This window comes from Palaemon carinicauda, chromosome 27 (assembly GCF_036898095.1).
Source record: "Palaemon carinicauda isolate YSFRI2023 chromosome 27, ASM3689809v2, whole genome shotgun sequence".
Taxonomy (NCBI): Eukaryota; Metazoa; Arthropoda; class Malacostraca; order Decapoda; family Palaemonidae; genus Palaemon; species Palaemon carinicauda.
The window spans coordinates 88,489,056-88,509,603 of record NC_090751.1 but is presented as its reverse complement, the minus strand read 5'-3'; the positions used below and the strand labels follow the sequence as shown (position 1 = coordinate 88,509,603).

At 43.4% G+C, this 20,548-nt stretch overlaps 1 long non-coding RNA gene across 2 annotated transcripts in view; it reads left to right on the top strand.

Annotated features, from left to right (window-relative positions):
• The window catches only part of LOC137621237 (uncharacterized), an 807,497-nt gene that overhangs the window by 678,394 nt on the left and 108,555 nt on the right, over positions 1 to 20,548 (top strand). Inside the window, exon 1 of one of the 2 annotated variants that reach the window (XR_011040183.1) lies at positions 6,664 to 6,799. The exons of the other annotated variant lie outside the window; for it this stretch is intronic. This is a non-coding gene — a long non-coding RNA (uncharacterized lncRNA). Of the gene's footprint in view, positions 1 to 6,663; positions 6,800 to 20,548 lie in introns of those variants that run through there. 2 annotated transcript variants of the gene reach the window in all.

The following is a 20,548-nucleotide window of genomic DNA, read 5'->3' as shown; positions in this document are numbered from 1 at the left end:
TATATATATATATAAGTGATGGGACGAGTACTCGGAATCGAGAATCGAAAATATCGAAACTTTTTCTGGTATCAGAAACGGAGAATTTACATTGAATTTCCTATTCTGAAAACGATTCTTTTGAATTCGTATGTTTGCAACAAATTTATATTACAAGTAATGATAAAAAGTAAATATTTTTTTTGGTGACTTTAAAGTATCAGCATAATCTATAGATCTTAATATCTAGAATATCATTATTTTTAAAGAAGTTGAGAACTTTTTCAAAAAAAAAAAAAAAAAAAGGAAAAAAAAAAAAAAAAAAAAGGTGCAACGCTAAATGGATGTGTGAAAAATGAACAAGAACTGAACGGGTTTGATACTTTAACAAGTTCAGTCACGTGTGGAGTTGCAAACTTAGCTGCTGTCTCGCGTGATTTTTTATAATTTATTAAATACTGAAGCTTTTGGAATTTTAACGTCATGCACGAAGATTAGTTTATAAAAACTATTACATGTCAGAAATATCAATACAACATTTACCGCTTCCTTCCACCCACAAACGACAAGGGAAAATATAGCTAACGCCTGAAAAATGATGTGATAATCCAAGAAGCGAAGCCGGGGACCAAATTATTTTAATAGAACATGAAATGTTCAAATATATTTCTTTGAAGAAAATAGAATCCTTTGCAGAGGGCGATTGAATAAAAATTAATTTCCTATCATGGGACTTTTTGCCGGAAAGTATTTCTCTGCACCTCCCTCTCCCTCCCTCCCCTGTTGGAAGTCAATGATTGGTTATTTAGAGTTGTTAGAGGGACTGTTTACTCGCAGAAAAGAAATCGACTGAAAGGTCAAACCAGTGAATTCCTGTTATCACATTAAAATCTACGAATTTTGGGATTTCAATATGAATAAATACCTTCATGAAATTTACTTCAATTTCTTCTTTTTTAATCGTTAACCATTGTCATTTCATTTTATTTTATAAGAATCTTTTTTTCCTTTTAGCTGTAACAAAACCATTTATATTCCTTCAAGATGGATAATTGATAAAAGTAAGTGTACTTTGTCCGAAAAGTATTTGTTTCTTAAATTTTCAGGTAAAGTCTTTTAATGTGAATGAAATTTGGTCATGTGGTAGATCAGTAAGTACACTACTTAGGATGTGTATCTGGCCTCTGGCCAATATATTATTTACAAAGTGTTACAACAACACAAAGAGTCATGAAAAAAATTAAAAAGAGAAAACTTTCAACACTTGACAACTAAGGTAATTTTGCAGGAAAGTTTGTCCCTACTTCAATATGTCATTTTGAAATGCTATGAATTGTTTGTAATTTCCCTTAAAATGCTGTCTTGATGTGTGTAATATGTTTCATGTATGTCGTAGATTACTACTTTAATAAAATTTTAGGCTTTCAAGAGTGGGACTATTGTTAGTATTATAGTATGATAACGAGGTGAAAAATGTATTGCTGTATTATTATCATTACAGTATCATGACAATGAGGTGAAAAAATATTACTATTATTATCATTATTATTATTATTTCAACCTGATAATAGGGTGAAAAAATAATTCTCTGCCCTAGTCCAGGTCAATACTTGATGAATTTATGAAGTAACATAAATGGATAAAAACAGAAATAACTATTTCAACAGGTTTGTAGCAAGATTCATTATATTTAGAAAAGCACCATACCTGGTGTTAGATGAACGTAGGTAGTCGATACTGTTAAAGGAACAGAAAAAAAAATAGATGAGGATAAGTATGTTAGCAATAGAGAACTCGGTAAAGACGCCGGCCGTGACGTCATAATTCTGAGACCCAGGCCTTCTATATTGAGACGGCAGTAGTAGAGTTCTCTTGCTTGAGGTTACACTCGAGCACACTATTCTATCTTATTTATCTTCCTATTATTTTTTATTGTTTTTTTTCTGAAGTTTTAATAGTTTATATATGAAAGATTTATTCTGATTGTTAATTACTTCTCTTTTAGTTTATTTATTTCCTTATTCCCTTCCTCACTGGGCTATTTTCCCTGTTGGAGTCCTTGGACTTAAAGTATCTTGCTTTTCCAACTAGGAAAATAATAATATAATAATAATAATAATAATAATAATAATAATAATAATAATCTAAAGGAACTAGAAAGAAAGATTGATGCAAAGCAGAGAGATTAACAAGCAGGATTTACAAAAGGTAGAAGTTGCACTGGCCAAATTTTCATTTTAAGACATGTTCTACAGCGATGTGTAGAATACAGAACTCTACTTTCGGTGGCATTTGTGGACTAACAAAGAGCCTTTGATTGTGTGCACATGCCAGTTTTGTGGAGAATCCTGGGTTATTATGGAGTTCCTCTTAAATATGTAAATGTGATTAAGTCTGTTCATGAGCATAGCAAGTGCAAATTCAGTGTTAGTGGATCCTATTAAATGAATTTCCATTGAACAATATAGTACTCCAAGGGAATGTGTTGTCCCCTATGTTGCCTATCCTCCTCGTGGATTTTGTAATGCACAGAACATTTGGGAATGGTGAAGAAGGATCGGAGTGGATTGATAATAGGAAATTAGCTGAACTATAATATGCTGATGACGCTGTTCTTATTAGCAGAACACCTCAGGATTTGCAATGCATGCTTACCAGAATGCACAAAATATCACATGCGGTTGGGCTCAAAATAAATAGAAGAAAGACAGCAATGATGAGAACGGAACATACAATGGAAGATGAAATATCATTGGAAGGAGAAAGGACTAATGAGGTAGAATCGTTTAAGTATTTAGGAACTATGATCTTCAATACATGGTCTTTAGAATTGGAATGTATTGAACGATTGAAAAATGCCAAACAGATAATGGCTAGGTTAAATCGCCTGAAATTACATTGAAAAATCGGGCTATATATTAGTTTAGTGAAATTGGTGTTACTGTACGGACTCAGTCTTGATATGACAATGAAACGTATCCAACAGATTTTGTAAATTTGAGAACAAAGCCCTGAGGAGAATATTGGGAGTTAAATGGCAGGACAGGATTAGAAATGAAACTATAAGAGAGGTTACTCGAGTGCCACTTGTGGCTGAGATCATGGTGAAGGGTGGATGGAGATGGTTTGGGCATGCTCTTCGCACTCCAGAAGAGAGATTGGTTCACCAAACTTTCATCTGTGCTTCACAAGGTACTAGAAGATTTAAAGGACCCAGGCCTACATGGCTGAGGACAATGAAGTGTGGAACAGGAGATGATGAATGGAGAATTATTGATTAAAAGCTCAAGATAGAGACGACTTGCAATATCTAACAAGAGACCCTTTGCGTCTATAGGAGTAGGAGATGATAATGTTATGTATATATGTTGTATGTATGTTTATTTATGTGCATATATATATATATATATATATATATATATATATATATATATATATATATATATATATATATATATATATATATATATATATATATATATATATATAAGCATAAATGCATTTTTGAAAGTATGTAGTTTGGTGTCTAGTAAACGCTTTACGAGAATGAAGTGTAGGTAAGAATGAATAATGCTGTTTGTCTTTGGGTTTGACGAACTGCTGATGACCCTTCTATAAAGGCATATGAGGCAATTAATGATGTGGGAGTTTTTTCTGCTGCACAGGTTGGTTAATCCAGGGTTAAGCAGTTAAAATGATTGTGACAGTAACTTTTATTATTTTGCAAAGAGCCATCTCCATTATGTAGTAGAGCGTTTAATTATTTTGGCTCCTTTCCTTGATCCAGACTTATCAAACAAACACAAGTTAATCCCTCAATCACAACACCACCATCGTACAGTGCTACAATATCTCAGTCATAATCCCTACGTGTAAGAGAAAAATTGAGTTCCTTACTGCTGTGTTTACTATCAGCTATAATGCTTGCCTTTTCTTTTGAACAGTAACAGAGCAATATGATTTTTCATAGGACGAACTATTGAGACTACACATAAGAGTGCAGATTTAAGCGTAGACCACCATTGAGGTTCCCGGTTTGTACCAAAAAAGGTTACTTTTATAGATAAATTGTATTTTTTTTTAATTGAAACATAATTGTATTCTTAGTTAATTCAAACATAAGTTCTCTGAGCAATAGCTCTTAGTTGAGTATAGTTATTCCAAGTTAAATCTGATGTTACTTCTCCAAAGATGATGAGCTTCCTGCTCCGCCAAATAAGCTCATCTACAATTATAATAGAACCAGGGGTTGTCCTTGATTTGATATTTTAACCCACGAGAATCAATTAAAATTCAAAAGATTAATGAAAGTGCCATTCTAATCTGCTTGAGATTTTGTGTAGGCTATACCTTAAGAAAATGACCCATTCGGAACAGGTTGTTGAGTCTTGGTTGTCAACGATTGATTATTAATGAATATGCAGACTAAAAATAAGAGTTATGAGATTATGAAAAATAAAATGCCCCTTTCTCTAAAAAGAAGTCTTTAATGAGATGATCCTACCAGTATTAACCTATGCATCAGAAACTTGGATCCTTACTAAAGCCTAAGAACATAAGCTAGTTGCAACTCAAAGAGTTGTGGAAAGAATAATGATTGGAATAATACTTAGAGGCCAAAAAAGAGCAACATGGATACGAGAACAAGCTAAAATAGAGGATATTCTAATAACATTTAGAAAAAAAGCAATGGACATAGGCAGGACATATAATGAGAATGACAGACAATAGAGGGACATTAAGAATAACAGAATGGGTCCCTAGAGATTGTAAAACAAGCAGGGGAAGGAAGAGAAGACGAAGGGTTGACGAACTAAGAAAGTTTGTTGGCGTGGACTGGTACAGAAAGACCATAAGTAGGCGCAATTGGAAGGGCATATCTGAGGCCTTAGCTCTGTAGTGGACTAGTAATGGCATATATATATATATATATATATATATATATATATATATATATATATATATATATATATATATATATATATATATATATATATATATATATATATATATATACAAGTATATATACTGTATATACAGTATAATGAGAGAGAGAGAGAGAGAGAGAGAGAGAGAGAGAGAGAGAGAGAGAGAGAGAGAGAGAGAGAGAGAGAGAGAGAGAGAGAGAGAGAGAGAGTTATGATTTCAGTCATTATTATTAGGTAATTGAACCTTTGAACCAGTAGACTAGGCCTACTACTTGGTGTTACAAATATGGCTTAGAATATCTTCATCGCTGTTTACATATATTCATCCTTTATTTTTTACGTATTGTTATCGTATCTATGATAATAATAATAATAATAATAATGTAAAATGGAATTACTTGTAGAATAATAATTATGGGGAGACACATTGCATAGTCTTTCAAGGTAGTATGTTGGCCTGGGCACCAGCCACCCGTTGAGATACTACCGCTAATGAGTTATGAGGCCTTTTGACTTGCCAGACAGTACTACATTGGATCCTTATCTCCGGTTGCGGTTCCTTTTCCCTTTGCCTACACACACAGAGAATAGTCTGGCCTATTCTTTACATATTCTCCACTGTCCTCATACACCTGACAACATTGAGATGAGCAAACAATTCTTTTTCTCTCTAGGGGTTTACTGCACTGTAATTGTTCAGTGGCCACTTTCCTCTCGGTAGGGTAGAAGAGAGACTATAGCTATGGTAAGCAGGTCTTCTAGGAGAAGGACACTCCAAAATCAAACCATTGTTCTCTAGTCTTGGGTAGTGCCATAACCTATTTTACCATGGTCTTCCACTTTCTTGGGTTAGAGTTCTCTTGCTTGAGGGTACACTCGGGCACACTATTCTATCTTATTTCTCTTCCTCTTGTTTCGTTAAAGTTTTTATAATTTATATAGGAAATATTTAATTTAATGTTACTCTTCTTGAAATATTTTATTTTTCCTTACCTTTCCTTTCCTCACTGGGCTATTTTCCCCGTTGGGCCCGTAGGCTTATAGCATCATCCTTTTCCAAATAGGGTTGCAGCCTAGCAAGTAATAATAATAATAATAATAATAATAATAATAATAATAATGAGCAATGGTTTTATACAGTGTTACCAAAATAGTTTTCCCAAAGTTCTTACGAGACTTGAATTGTGAATTAAATTATTTTAGGTGTTCCATATGCTTCAAAATATGATCCATATTGGCATATATCTTAAATTGATTTTTTTCTCTATTTAGAATTGTAATTTTATTTTCAACAAGGACCTTACAGTGATTCAGTGAACAGTTACTGTTACAAGTCACAATCAGAGAAGTGAAATTGTGAGAATGTAAACATTGTAAAATTGTTGCCATCTATAATTAGCGTACTGAACAGTTGTTCGTTGTTTATAAACTAACCCATCCTCTCTTAAACATTTGAAAAAAGTAGATTATTATCAATTTTAATGTTAATTTCCAGTCAATCCAGTACTAAGATACCCATTGGTATTGTTACATTTGCAATGGGATGTACAGTAAGCTTTAAGTATTACCACATAGGACCGCCTCTGACCAGGGTTGCCAGGTTTCCTAAGTGAGAAAAGGCCAACTTCTGATCAACTGCAGCTTTAAAAGGCCAACCCAATAGTATTAAATGTCCAAAAGCATAGCATTTAAGGCCAACCTTTGTTATATTGCTATAAGGGCTAGCCAATTTAAAAAGGCCAAATTTGAAGTTTTCAGCCTGAAAAGGGTCAAACTGGCAACCCTGCCTCTGACGCCTTAGCACTACAGTAAGCAGCAGAGTCAGCACTGGAATTCATGATGGTTCACAGTTCGCACTTCATTCTCCCGTTCAGTGAAGTCATTATTGTGAGGTATGTTTCCTTCAGTCTTGTTGAATTACGAATTTGACAATGTCCTTGGTCACGTTTTATCAGAAACTCCATTATAAAAATGTAAATGTAGACTAGATTAGTATTACTCGTCTGTTTGTCGTTTAGGTAATGCTACACTGATTTCATAGGAACTATATATCTATTGTACTTGGCTTTCATGTATGCTTTACTACGGTAGTAGTATATTAAGATTATGGAATCTTGTTCTTTACAATCGACTTTGTTCTATGCAACTTTTCCCTGAAATTCTCCATTGTGACAAACAAATTAAGTTAATCCTTCCTTTAATGACGGTAGGCTATCCAGAAATAGTGTGCACAGAGGTAGAGTTAGGGTAGGGGTGGGCTTAAAAGAGTACCTTTGCTAAGTAAAGACATGGTAATTTAGTTTGTTGTGGTGTGGATGTCTTAGGTTAGTACATATCCCCCTATTTTCCTATAACTCTAAAATATTGTCAGCATCAGCCTTCAAAGGGAATGGAACTAGGCTACTGAATTTGGTAAAATTACAGAACAGAACTACATTTCCAAGAGAAAAATAACAGCTTTTCTCACTGAATAATGTGCTTTCAACGAATTCGACCTCTATTTCCGTCGCAAATAAATTGTTCTCCCGTTACCGACTCCCTTCCCGATGGACACAGGTGGGAACTAGGGACTTATTTGGATGTGAGCCCACTCGGGATCCCCCTTCCCAGGTCACAAACCTAGCCGAAGGTTAGCCCCAGGACCCTCCTACCTAGGTCACAAACCTACCCAGGTCACAAACCTACCCAGGTCACGGATCTTGCCAGGGGCCAATACCCCAGACCCCCTACCCAGGTCACAAAATCTAAAACTAAATCACAAATAATTCCTTACCATATGATTGACATCTTGACTTTTTTTTGTCTTAGCATTCTTTACAGTTGAGATACAGTAGGAAATGTGCTGGTCTTCCCTAAAAGCTAACACAGAATCGCACTTGGGACACTTTAAACTTTGAGGGGTACTGATATAATATGCAAGAGGTTGCAGTGATTAAAAGACAGGTCCTGATGGCTTGGGTGCTAGGTAGAGACTGCCCTTTATTCATAGTTACATGGGACTACATGATACCACATCCCCCTTATCACATACAAAGAATTGATTACACATAATAACTACACTGACATATAAGTACATAGAGATAAGCGTTGAAAGTTCCATATTCAAACGTATTCCATTGTTTTCATCCCTTCATAATAAACATGCATAGTACAATTTGTGATTGTGGATAATAATATAAACATAACAGCTATTATCTTTTCAGACTGGTCAGAATAGTGTTGGTTACAGCAGGGCAGTCATAAATATGAAAATAAATGGCAAATTATAATTTTTTTTTTTTTTTTTTTTTGTATTGATGCAAAGAACAACAACACCCAAAATATATTAAAACAAAATGGAAACCTGATACACATGTAACGAGTGTTCGAAATGGAGCCTGTTCTCCAGTCCGAGACTCGTAAATTTTCAAATAAAATTCATTATTCTGAATCTCCTTTTCTTGAGTTTCAAACTCTGGTAACGACCTCTCAGAATTTTCGGTCATGAAACGAGGGGGGGGGGAGAGTTGTATATTATTATTTAACTTAACACTTTATGGGAATTTACGGTATACTTTCAATATATCTGGATGGGGTTTTCACCAGCCGCCCTGACTTGGTATACACCGCTGTCAGGTCTGTAGTGTTATTACTAGTTGCGGGTCTTTGGTGGGTTATTTCGGTCTCACTAGGTGGCGGCAGCGATATATCGGCGGGTCGTGGTGGAGGCTGTGCTGATGATGTTGGAGCCTGCTGCCGGGCGTTGGGCGGTTCTGTGTTTGTCGCGAGCAGTGTCGGACGGATGTGGGACCGGTTCCTCCTGAGGCACGCTCCGTTTTGGGCTTCCACAATGTATGATTGGGGTTCTTCTGACTTACGTACCACTCTGCCTGGCACCCATGTGTGGCAGGCCTTGTCGAATATTCGGACTGGTTGTTCGGGTTGGAGGTCCGTGAAGTGCCGTTGTGTCCGATTTGGTCCTAGGCGGTCCTGGAGGTGGTTGCGGGTCGTGATGTGTGCGAGATGTGGTTCGTATCTGCCTGGTAGGTCAGTGGTCACATTGCGACCAAACATGAGCTCTGCGGGGCTGGTTGTCTTATTGTCGATCGGGGTGGCCCGTAAGTGGAGTAATGCAGTATGCATATCACCGCCTGTCTCAAGTCATTTTTTGATAATCGCCTTGCATGTTCCAACTGCGCGCTCCGCGAGGCCATTGGACTGAGGGTAATGTGGGCTTGATGTGATATGCTCAATACCCCAGGCTTTTGTGAAGTCCCTCATGGCTGCTCCCGTGTATTGAGGTCCGTTGTCTGAGATCAGGGTTTTGGGGCATCTGAACAGCGAACACAGGAATTTGAGGTGGTTGGCCACACTTTCAGATGACAGGTTTTTTAGTTCGGTGACTATCGGGAATTTTGTGAAATAATCAGTTGTGATCAGATATGTCTTGTGGCCAATTTGGAAGATGTCCGAAGCGACTTTGAACCAGGGCATTGGGGGAATGTCATGATGCGTGGTTTCACTAGGACTTTGCTGGGGCTGGTACTTCTGGCATATGTCACATGCCCTGACCTTGTCCTCTATATCCTTTGCAATGTTGGGCCAGAATACACACTCCCGTGCCAGGGCTTGTGTTTTTGTGATCCCTTGGTGGGACCGGTGAAGCTGGTCCAATATCCGGCCTCTGACCTCTTTGGGGATGATAACTTGTCGCCCTTTGAATATGACTCCGTCTTCCACGGCAAGGCATTCTCTGTATGAGAAAAATTGGCGGATATCGGGGTGACAGCCTTTTACTGAGGTAGACCAACCCTCGATGATAGTATGCTTGAGAGTGCGCAGCACTGGGTCGGTGTCAGACCTATGGCGGACCTCTTCCAAAATCTGGGGACCAAATTTTATGAGTGCAACTGATATCACGTCGATGTCATCTAGTTCCAGTCCGTCCACTCGTGTATCCAAAGGTATTTCCTTGTCATTTTGTGGGTTAGGAAGGCGTGATAGGGCGTCGGAGAGTACAAGGGTTCGTCCTTCCTTGTACTTGACCCTCATGTCATACCCCTGCAGTTTCAAGAAGAGACGTTGTAGTCTAGGTGGGGCACTGATAAGTGGCTTCTCCCAGATATTAACGAGGGGTTTGTGGTCAGTGACAGCTTCGAAGTCTCTTCCGTATAGGTAGGTATGAAATCGTTGCACACCGTTTACTAGTCCAAGGGCCTCTCGTTCGATATTGCTGTAATTTGCCTGCGTTGGTGTCAGGGCTTTGCTGGCGAAGGCTATTACCGTCCCGTCTTGGATGAGGGCCGCCTCGAGGCCTTTTTGCGATGCATTGACTTCAAGAGTCACGGGTCGAGTTGGGTCATAGTAAGACAGCGTGCTTGATGGTGCTATTTGGCGTTTCAGGTGTTGATAGGTGGATTCATGGTCTTCTTCCCATTGGAAGGGCACATCTTCCTTTATCAGATCTCGAAGTCTTTGTGACTGAGCTGAGTAATGTGGTACATAGGGGCTGAGGTAAGTCATTACTCCCAGAAATCTCTGTAGTTCCTCTTTATTGGAGGGTGACGGCATGCTATGCAGGTCGTGTACCTTTGACGGGTCTGGCATCATGCCCTTGCTGGTATAGCGTGTTCCGAAAAACTCTATTTCTGGTTTTGAAATGGAGCATTTCTTCGAGTTTAGGCTGAGTCCGTGTTGGGCTGCACGCTGCATGAACCCCATCAGGTTTTTGTCGTGTTCCGACTGGTCTTTCCCACATATTGCCACGTCATCAGCGATACCAACAACACCTGGGAGATTCTCGATGATGGAGTCCATCCTGGCTTGAAATATGTCCTGGCTTACATTCAGCCCGAATGGTAGCCTTGTCCAACAATACCGGCCGTGTGGTGTTCGGAACGTTGTCAGTAGTTGTGAGTCCTCGTGTAGCGGTATACTCCAGTAGCCTGCTTTGGCGTCTAGCTTGGAGAACACTTTCGGTTTGGAGAATACCGGGTTGATCTCTTCTAGAGTGGGAATCTTGTGGGGACATCTTTTGAGGTTTTGGTTGAGCCGTTTGGGGTCCAGGCAGATCCGTAGGCTTCCATCGGGTTTTGTGACATACACAAGGCTGCTACCCCAGTCTGTGTGTGCCGTTACACGTCTGATAACCCCCTCTTTCTCCATAGTGTCAAGCTCGGACTTGATGCGGGGCTTCAGGTGGATACTCACCTTACGGGGCGGATCACAGAAAGGTATCGCGTCATCCTTGAGGTGGAGCATCGCGGGCTCTTTTAGTTTGCCGATACAGTCAAACTGTGCTGGGAATTGTGCTTTTAGTTGTTCGACTGACCTAATAGGGCCTTGTTGGCTTGGTTGCTCAGGTATTCCAGTAACGTCGTTGACATTGATATCCACAATACCGAGTTTTTGGCATGAGGGAAGGCCAAGTATGGCTGGACCAGACACATCAACCATGAAGAACTTTTCTTGCGAGAATGCTGGGTTGCTGAGTTTGCGGACGCTGAGCACTAGTGACCCTAGGCAGGGAATATTGTCGCCACTGTATGATGTTAGTCTTACTGATGGTTCTGGGGATAGTACGAGGCTGGTGGGTGCATCACCAAACATTTGCTTGTATGTCCGCAAGGGCAGCGTATTGCCACCGGAACCTGTGTCGATTTTGAGTTTCAGGGGCCCATAGGCTGGGGGGTTTTCATGCTTGACCATGAGCTTTGAGAATGCTTCTCGTTTCAGTGCCACTCCTATGTCGGATATCGTTATCATGTCGAAGTTTGGCATATAATCTGTTTCTTCATCAAGATTAGGGTTTTCATTAACCATGACTTCGTGTTGCCTGTGGTTAGGAGCCCGATTCGGCCGTCGGTAGGAGCGCCCTCTTGTCTTGCTCTGACGTTGTGTCTGCTGCATGTTGTCTCCTGGCATTGTTCTGCCTCCATCAGTTTTGCGGCACATCTTTTTCCAGTGCCCCTTGATGCCACAACCACTGCATCTGTCATTGTAAGCGGGGCATGACCTTATGGGATGGCTAAGCCCACAGTTCCAGCAGGGGTTATCCGTGGTTTGTAGTTTGTTCCGTGGCTCGTTGCTTTCCCTTCGAATTGCATCCACGTTGGTATGGCTTGTACTTGTGTTCTCAGAGCTCATCTGTATGGAGCGTAATGATGCCGTGGAGGCCGCAATGGCCTCGTATTCCCGACCTCTCTCTAGAACGTTGCTCACAGCATAGCCCTTCGGTTTAGTTAGGAGTTCTTTCCGAAATTCTTCGAATTGTGTTCGTAGTATGGTCATTTCGATAAGTCGTTCGTTGAGTTCTCTGTCTTCAAACTCGCACTTTGTCGCTTTTTCACGGAGTCTGGCCAGGAATTGACTGATTGTTTCAGCAGGTTTCTGTTTGGTATTTGCAAATTCGAGGCGGTGAACTCGGAAATTTATTTTGACCGTTGCATCAACCTCACTTTCAATAAGCCTCCATATGTTCTGCGGCACACGTTGCTCCTGTTCAGTGAGGCCGCTCGCCAAGATACGCCTCATGCCCTCATCGCCGAGGGCAATTTTAATTTTAGTTGCTTGCTTGCCCGGGTCTGTGACTTCCTGGTCTTCGAGGTATAAGTTCATGCGCGCCTTGAATGCACGAAATGACTCGGCCAGGGGCTGGTGAGCCCAGTCCATACTTGGGCATTTAGGCTGGGCCATGATTGGATTTGGTTTAGAGTGTTACACAATAGATAGATAGTGATTGGATTAATAACACAGTTTACGGTTCACAAAAAGAGACTTATAATAAGAGTATGGAAATCACTACAAAAATTTGTCACTGGTAGTCGGCACGGTTTTCAGTTTTGTTTACACTGCTGAATGTATGTCGTTGTTTGGCTCATTTTGTGAAGTAGTGCGCAGATAACAATGGCCAAAATACTTGTAAGTAATCTATTCACAACTTTCTTCACTATTCTCACTAATCACGGTGCACTAATGTCCATTCTATGCCATATTCTGACGATATAAGTTATGTACGGTTGTTATCTGGGCCGGTATGACAGTCTTTGTTCAGTTGCCGTTGGGTGAAAATGGCGTCATCTGCGGCCGCTGGTAATAAACTTGGGCTGATTATGAGTCCTCTTCTCAGTTATTACGGACAGGAGAGGTATGTAAAGTGTCTCTATGGTCCGGGTTTGTTGATGGAATGGCGTGGGTTGCGTTACCACGCTGCCACCATGATATAATATGCAAGAGGTTGCAGTGATTAAAAGACAGGTCTTGATGGCTTGGGTGCTAGGTAGAGACTGCCCTTTATTCATAGCTACATGGGACTACATGATACCACAGGTACCACAATGAGCTTTTTAAAAATTGTTCACTACACTAGGTGTACTGTAACACTCACTGTGAAACTTGGCTACAGCATCCATATAGCCTTAATGGCAGCCATTACCCATTTGTTACTTTGAGCTCCACAACACACACCCAACACTGCTACAAAGGAACTGGGCAGTTCTCAAGAAAACGGGACGTGTCGTAGAACTGTCTACGTTACACTCAAGTTTACGAATGTCCAAATATGGCAAATTTTATCATACGGTTGGGGAAGGTAGGAGGAGTAGTTTCTTACAAATGAATGTACAGGAGTAATTAATTTGGTAGAAAGAAAGTAGAAGAAGGGCTTGTACGCATTAAGTATAAAATCGTTATCGCGTAGCAAGCTATGCTCAAACGCACAAACAGGAGCTGATACGTCTAGTTTGTAAAATGTAAACAAAAGTGAAATGAATATTTCAGGGGAAGAGGATCCCCATATTTTGTGTAGTTTTCTGTGGATTTATTATGCGTCCCAGAGAATAATGTACAGACAAGAAAAGGTTATTTTTACCATTATTTATCAACTCGCCAGTGAATCTTTCCCACCCAAAATCCCCGGTTCCCACTGGATGGCCCCCATTACCGTAAGATATATCTTATTAACCATTTAATTACAATGAAAATAAGTAATTTTTGAAGGAAATGGGAGTTTTTGTATAGACAACCCCATTTTTTTTTTATTAGTAGGCCTAAAGCTCTTCCCTTGTTGTTCTATAATAGATACCTACCTGAATTTTGGGATTCCTTTGTATGGAAAAAAAATTATTTGATTTATTCGACAATGTTCCCGAGAAATGTTGTATGGAAGAATGTCAGTTAGAAAGAGAAAGACTTTGTAAATGCAAATATCTAAAGTCTTATTAACATGAAATGTAATTGTAAATATATATCTTGAATATGGCCTACTAGTAATATTTTTGGTACATATACTGTATATATACCTAATTGCAATCACTTCTAAACATCGAAACTTCACTTTCCCTACTTACCCAACCTAGAATGGGGGTTCAATTATAGAGTGGTGCAATATTAGTTATGACATGGAAACTCTGAAACTCGCATAACTGAATAGATTTTTGCAAATGCACCACAGTATTTTGAATACCATATACTGCTGGCAGACTATTAACAAAGTTACAGATTTTAATAAAAACAACCCGTTTTGCTCTTTTTGTCATCATAGCACATATAGGGAGTGTCCTTCCACTAAGTGGTTCAGAAAAACGCAATTGGTGGTGGTTCTGCCATAAGTTACTTGTTAGAACAGAATAAAAGATCCATCATTTTATATTTTAAACCTCTTTGTTATTTGTTTTCAATATTGGAATATGCAATACAGTATAATTATAGCTCTTATTTTATTGATCATGTTAATATAAAAGGTTAGGGTAGAAATGTGTTTGATGTATTTAGTCTGATCACTGGACATGGAAGCCAAGTCCATGTTTGTCAGGGTGAGCAGGGTGTTCAAGCTTAAAGTCCTTACCTTGGTCTGGACTACTCCTCAAGTCTGATCCATAACATGGTATTGGTCAACAGATTGGTTCTGAGACACGTTGTCAATTGGCTAATATTGATGGAACTAGAGGAGCTCTTTCCTCCTCCTCCATGAGAGACCTCTCTCTCCCTGTCAAAATCTGACATCAGAACGAATCAAGGTACGTCAGTCCTTCGCCCAGATCAATTCTTAGAAATATAAGAGAGAAATGATCCCTTGGTGATGGTGGGAGGGAGAATATTTCCTACTCCCAGGGTCACCAACCATGTCCACAGTAGGTGGCACTCCTCTTCCTTCAGCATCCCTTCTACAACTAGAGGTTGCTAGTCTTTCTGGTATTAGGCATCCACAGTCTTGTTTGGAATGGTAACCTCCGGATATGTTAAATCCAATACTAACTACTGTACAACATTACTGGCTTCTGGGCAGTGACTGATCGAAGTCAGATCTGGTAAGGTAGGAGCCCATAAAAGACATGAAGTAGGGCTGCATGAAGCCAGTCTTCTGGAAGCTCAGATATGCTGACAGTTGGAGGTTGGGGGGGATGCTGCATTTTAGGCATCGGGATGGTAGTTATACGAGAAGCATAGGTGTAACTTTAACAAGTTTGAGCCCAGAACAGCTCCTATCTCCTCAACACTTGCCCTGTAGTGACGTTTTGATCTCTAAGGAGGGCTGAGAATTGACTTTTCTGTGACACCATAGATCTTTGATACTATTTGCACAGCTTCCAGTGATTTCTTGGATTTGTCAGTGGTTATTATTATCCCCTTATCAGCCGCTACATATCGAACGTATGGGGTAGCCTACTAACATGAGGATAAAGAGAGTTGTCTTTGGGTGGTCTTGGCATCCCCAGATAACAATCTAGATCATGACTGGGAGGTCGTTGATAGTCCGCCTATGTGCATCCTTCCTGTATTCCATCCGCCTACACCGATGTGGTAACGTCCCTGACTGGTGAATGCCAGACTGGGGTTAGTCCCACCCAAACTCGTTAGTTTCTTTGGTCGCGGCAACTTCACCATACTTGTAAGCTAAGGATGGGGGGTTTGGGGGAGCCTATAGGTCTATCTGCTGAGTCATCAGCAGCAATTTCCTGGCCCTCCTTGGTCCTCCTTGGTCCTAGCTGTGTGGAGAGAAGGCTTGGGCACTGATCATATGTATATATGGTCAGTCTCTAGGGCATTGTCCTGCTTGATAGGGCAATTTTTCACTGTCCTTTGCCTCTGCCATTTATGAGTGGCCTTTAAACCTTTGAACTGGAGCCAGAGGCGGCGTTCAAGGGTGTCGTGAGACATCTCTGGAGCAACCTCGTCATAATCAGATTGTTACCATGCTGCCTCTTAGAAGGAGCATTTGACAAGGCTCCAATCACTTTCAACCTTAGCAGGACATTCATAGCCCCAAAATGCTATCAGGTAGAAATTAACCACACCTACTGTTTTGATGAGGAATCCAAGAGATTTGCGCCACTATTCGACTGATTGGGTCTGCCATGTGGCCAAATATTTCACAGGTCAGTTGAATCCTTTAGGCTTCTCGGGGAGAGATTCTCAGACATATCATAACTGAGGTCAACAATTCACGGTTTGGAAATTGAATGTCTTAATACCTCAGGGATATACCACCTTTGTATACCAAGCCTAGGGTTCTTCTTCAGTCTTTGACAACGTACAAGAGAAGCGTTTTCTCGAAATATTTGGTTTATTATGAGTCATTACCTTACCTGTAGGGTGAAAACAGTTCAGAGCCTGCTATTAAAGGCTATCACCAGGCCAAGAACCAGATGCACAATAATTTCTCCTACTTGGAGACAGCAATGGAGGTCAATTGCCTGGCCATAAACCAGGTCTTCAATAATTAATGTTTTGTCATCATAGAGTGATTCTCACTCGCATTTAGCTTGAACAGGACTTTTCTTCAAAGGGAGACTATTGCTGAGGTATGCAGCCAATGTCCTCCGTTCCCTTGAGAGAGCCCAGTAAGGACTTGAAGCTACGGACAAGAGCCCCGCCCTCAAAACGGTCTCCTTCCTTATGCGGATTATTATTATTATTACTTGCCAAGATACAACCTTAGTTGGAAAAGCAGGATGCTATAAGCCCGGCCCCAACAGGGAAAATGGCCCAGTGGAGAAAGAAAAAAAGGAAAAATAAAATATTTTATGAACAGTAACACCAAAATAAATTTGTTCCGTAACTGGAATACAAACCACGCTATTTAATAGGGGTTTGTTCCGTAACCGAAATACAAACCACGCTATTTACATGAAGTTTACTTTCGGCGTAGCTGAAATGACGAGCCATTAGATTTTTAACGAGGGTTAACTACCCCCCGCTAGTTAGCAGGGGGTAGGGAAGGGGTAGCTTGCTACCCCTCCCCCCCCCATACACTGGTGAGTTGTCTCACTTCACTTTTGGCTCGGACGAAGTACAGACATTGCTGTTTTTCTTCCTCGTTAATGACAGCCTTAATTTGTTTTTTTGCTTTTTCTAGTTCTGTGTGTTTGGAAGTTGGCCTCGACCATTGTCTTCGTTATCCGCAAGTGCCCTGGACTCGCTGGCCGCCCTTGTGGGACCTTCATGTCAGCGGAGGACACCGATCCTCACACCCTTTGCCCGCAGTGCCGAGGCCGACGGTGTGATAGGGGAATACTTGCAGTGAGTGTAGGGAGTGGTCTGCCTCCCAGTGGGAGAAGCTTGGCCGTCGGCGTAAGAAGAAGTCCAAGAGAGACCGTTCTCCTTCAGGGGCAACCTTGAAGAAGGAAGGCTCTAAGGACTCCTCTTCCGCCGCCCGAACCTCCTCCGAAGCTCCCACTCGATCGGTCTCTCGTGAGAGACTGCCGAGTGGTAGCGCAGGCCCTAGTGGTGTTTCCCGACCTCGGGGTGCGGGAGAGGGTGTTGCCTCCCTTAGCGTGGCAGCTCCCTCTTCTCCTGCGGGGGAGGATAATTTGGAATTTGATGAATATGACCAAACTGTGTCTAATAATGATTTGTTCCAGCTTTGGGCTTCCTTGGCGCTTAAGGGCTCGCCCTCCAAGGAAGCCCTGTTTGACCTGCTCCAGTTGGGGGCTGCGGTCAAACAGTCGCCGGTAATGCCGGAGGTATTCCCTTCGGATTTTGTCGACACTGTTTTGGCCCAGCCTTCCGACGGGTCTGGTAAAACCCTTGGTACTGCTCCTGTTGCGGACGTTGCTGAAGGCCCTCCGCCCCTCTCCGAAGATCCTCCTAGGGGGGAGGGGAATCCCACGGTCTCTCCTACGGGCGGGTCTCCCCCTCGGGGAAGCGCGCTGACAGAGACTCCTCTTCGGAGAACCGATGACCCGGACGCCCTTCCTCGTGGTCGTATTCGACGCAAGGCCCGTCGGCCTCTCCGCAGCAGAGGACTTCCTTCTCCCTATAAGGGAGTTAGGAGGCTCCTCTTTGGGCCGTCCTCTCCTGTTCCTCCCCCTAAGGAGGAGCCCCCCTGTCAGGAGCAGACCTTCACAGCAGCGCCCCTTGACCTCTCCGCGGATCGTTCGCGATCCCCTACGCCTGCCAGACCTTCCGACCCGTCTTCTCCGTTCCTGGCTGCAGATGCGATTTGGGCGCCTTCTCACCCTGTTATCCAACAGGCACCGATCCCTTCGGGGAAAAGGGACTCTACTCACGGTGTGGGTAAGTCCCTTGCGCGTCAGGGTTCCCCTGCGTGCCCTCCTGCGCGTTCGCATGCAGTAGCGCTGAAGCGCTCCCCAGAGTTACAGTCTTCGGACTTAACTCGCCAGCGCTCTCCTGCTTGGCAGCGATCACTTGTTCGCCAGTGCTCTCCTGCTCGGCAGCGATCACCTGCTCGCCAGCGATCACCTGCTCGCCAGCGCGCTCCTGCTCGGCAGCGATCACCTGCTCGCCAGCGCTCTCCTGCTCGGCAGCGATCACCTGCTCGCCAGCGCTCTCCTGCTCGGCAGCGATCACCTGCTCGGCAGCGATCACCTGCTCGCCAGCGCTCTCCTGCTCGCCAGCGATCACCTGCTCGCCAGCGCTCTCCTGCTCGGCAGCGATCACCTGCTCGCCAGCGCTCTCCTGCTCGGCAGCGATCACCTGCTCGCCAGCGCGCTCCTTCTCGCAGGTCTCCTGCGAAGCAGCGCCCTCATGTTCCTGATGTGCGCAAGGCGCACCCACGTTCTCCTGTGCGCAGCCGCGCTACTGCTCAGTCTGTTCCTGATGTGCGCCCAGCACGCCAACGATCACCACCGCGTCCACGATCGCATGATCTGGACTTAGACAAAGGTACCATCCCGTCGCCTCGCCCACAGCGCCCCTGCACGCCCTTCTGCTCCGGCGCAACAACGAGCCAAAGCTCCTGTTCGCGAGCGTTCGCCTGCCCGTTCGTCTCCGTCCACCTCTTCAGATGTGCGCAGTAATCTTACTACGTACGATCTCCTGCATGTTCACGTGATCACTCGCCTGTGCGCAAACGCTCTCCTGAGCGCCATTGCCCTCTTAAGTCTGATCGCCCTAGGTCTCCGACTCGCCCGCGCTATAAATCGCCTGTGCGCAGTTGTTCGCCTGTCCTTGGTACGCGCCGTCGTCCTCCGGAGTACACACGACATCGCTCGCCAACACGCCAGCGCTTGCCTGGCAAATGCTCGCCAAGTCGCTCGCGACTTTTTTCGCCCGATCATCGCCGTTCTCCTACGCGCCGCCGACGGTCGCCTAGTGCTCAGCGCACACCTTCTCCTGCGCGATCTCGTGCTCCTTCACGTGCGCCCCAACGCGTTCCTTCGCCAACACACCAACGCGACCGCTTGCCAACACGCCATCGTGTCCCTTCGCCTGCGCGTCCACGCGCCATCTCGCCTGCTCGCCCGCGAGCGAACGCACCCACGCGCATTCTTCCACATGCGGCAATGCGCCCGCGCTTCGGAAATCGCCCGCGCGCGATCCCTCGAATGCCTTTTCGCGTGAGAACCGTCGCGAACCCCATTCTCGCAGGGATCATCAGCGCGGCCAACCGACAGGGACACGGACTTCCAGATCAGCCTCGGGATCGCCACCGCGCAAGCATAGGATTACCCACTAGGATCAGGACCAGGAAGGATCTACGGAGAGGTCCATACAACATTCTTTTAACTCTTCTTTTCAGGCAGGCCCCGTGGCATCCACTCCGAAGGGTCAGGAGATCCCCTTCCCTCCAGCGGGGTTAACTGACACAGCGTCAGTTACCCGTCAGCCCTGGTTCCGTCACATAATGAACGCAGTGGTTCAGGCTGTGAAGCCTGCCCTCGTTGATTCGGGACTTAAACCAACGGCAGACTCATCCCCGCTGAAGAGAAGGAGAGGAGTGGACTTAGTGGTGACTTCTCCTCGGGTGAAGTTGGCTCCCAAGAGGTCGGTCAGGAGGACTCCTACGCCTTCTCCTACGCGTGCTGTTTCTCCTTCTCCTGTGGACGAGGTGGTTCCGTCCTTAGGAGAGTCCAGCGAGGCAGGGTTGTCTCCCACGGCACCAATGGGAGGAACCCCTCCTCTTCGGAGAGAAGCTGCTCGCGAGGAAGCCCCTTTCCGGACCTCTTTGCTGGAGTCCTGTATTCCTCCTAGGAGGGAGCTCAAGGATTCCAAGACGATTCTTAAATCGTCATACAGGATACGTCCAGAGCCAACTAGACCCCGGGAGGACGTCCACGTATCTCCCCAAGATGAGCCTTTGGGGACCGGAGACTTAGCAGCCAGTCCGCAAGGAGGAGACCAGTTCGAGTCGGAACACACTTTCTGGCAGGTCCTAGGCTTGAGGAGGCAACTCAACAAGTTTAAGGACCCGGAGACTGCCC